The sequence below is a fragment of the Bidens hawaiensis genome, unplaced genomic scaffold, assembly GCF_021521415.1.
Source record: "Bidens hawaiensis isolate Kalapana, Puna unplaced genomic scaffold, B.hawaiensis_p1.1 tig00001721_1, whole genome shotgun sequence".
Lineage (NCBI taxonomy): Eukaryota > Viridiplantae > Streptophyta > Magnoliopsida > Asterales > Asteraceae > Bidens > Bidens hawaiensis.
In genome coordinates this window covers 2,167,584-2,169,556 of record NW_027491098.1, presented here as the reverse complement: position 1 = coordinate 2,169,556, position 1,973 = coordinate 2,167,584, and positions in this window count along the sequence as shown.

Below are 1,973 nucleotides of genomic sequence, written 5' to 3'. Positions count from 1 at the left end.
GACTCCACAATTTTTCGAACGAGCCGTTTCGAACTTCGACTTAAGTTTGGGGTCTTCTTTGTTTTGGGTTTCAACATAATGCTTTCCTCATTTGCCAATAGGTTAAATTGGGTTGAGACTTGACGGGGATGAGTGGTTTTACATTTTAGAGAGTATATGAAAGATTGAGGGGTCGTATAATCAAACCTAAATATCCAACACCTATTCATACCAACTTTGGAGAGTTATAAACTTATAATGGACAATAACTGGTTTCTAACGACCATATAGCTGTTAGAAAATGGTCAAAATGTTTAAAAGTTAGATATTAACGTTAGTAACCAGTTAATCAGTTACTAACCTATTAAGATATTGCACTCAAATAGTCCATAACCGCTCCATGACATCCTTCATATCCGGCCGATCAGCCTGGGTATGGGCCGCACATTGAAGAGCCAAATTCAGCATCTTCTTGTCCACTGCTTTGTAAAGATTGATAAAAACGAAATTCTTGATTGATTATTCCCAAATGATACAAGCCCTAATTATATACAAACGAGAACTAACTAATTTGGTTAACCACCTAACAAACTATTAACAGAATAAATATAAAAGGGTAAAAAAGTAATTTGACTTTATCAAGTCAACATGCTTCCATCATATACGGGTTCATTAAATCCATCGTTTCGCCATTGTTGTGTTTCCCGAAAGCCTGCTAAAACAATGTACAACTCGTAATGCATATAATACAACATGTCAAAACAAGGCCCGAGTGGTAATAATCAATTAATCATTACTTAACAAAAACATTTAGGCCCAAATTCATTATTCTGGGCCATTTTCTTCTGCCCAAAAGTTCCAAGCCCAAATGTTAAATCCGAAAAGGTGAAACCAAACTAAACCTATTTTGAAAACTGAAAACAAAGAAAACCAAAACTTAACGGCTTTCAAAAACCTAAAACTGAATTTTCGGCATTTGGGTCGGTTTGAGCTCAAAAGATATGGTAACCACCGTCAATGTAGCAAGACACATCTAATAGTGACCTTTTCATTCGGTGACCAGCTTGAATCAACAGGCCAACGTCGCGTTAAGATTTCTACAAGTAGAACCCCCAAAGAATATAAATCACTTTTTGGAGTGAGTTCTTATATACTCTGGGTTAAGGTACCCGATCGCCCCTTTGACTTTGGTCAACATATGGATGTTACTGGTCTTGCTATTCCCGAGCCATGCGAATCCAAAATTCACCACTTCGGCCTGCATCCTATCGGTTAGAATAATGTTGGATGATTTCACAGCTATGTGGATGATTTGCTTTTATGTAGAATAAAGTTTAAATAAAATAAGCAAACAATTAATCAGGCTATGCAGCATGAAATCAAGCCCGAACCAAACTTACTAATCAAATGATACAAATGTTTTAAAGCAAAGAGAATACATAGTAACATAACTTATGAGGACTCAATATCGGACACTTGCAAACCTTCTTGATAGACCACGAAATCCTTAGGACTCCATCTGCATATCAAGTAAAGCTTAAATGTCTCTTTGTCCCCATTAAACGCAGCATCATATCAAAATTAAAACCAACTTTAAATACAAAACCCCAAAATAATAATAATCTAAAAACACATGGTACTAACCAATAATATGTGAGACGCCTATGGTGATATGGGATCACCCTCCTATTTCACATCAAAGGGATCAACATAAGATTAAGAACACTAAATAATGTTATTCAGTAAGATATCTATTTTTTTTCTTTTATGGGAGAAATAGAGAACGCAAACCTTTACTTAATCACACTGGCATCCCTTGCTTCCTCAAAAGGGTTCCATCTCATGTTTGAACTTCTCAAGAGGCCTTTCTTTAAGTTCCACCTGAACACTCAAGTATTACCCAATACCATTCAAATTAGGGAATAACTTTGCATTAAACATGACTAAAAAATGTTATATTTTGATACTAATTAGGGAATAACTTTGCATCAAAT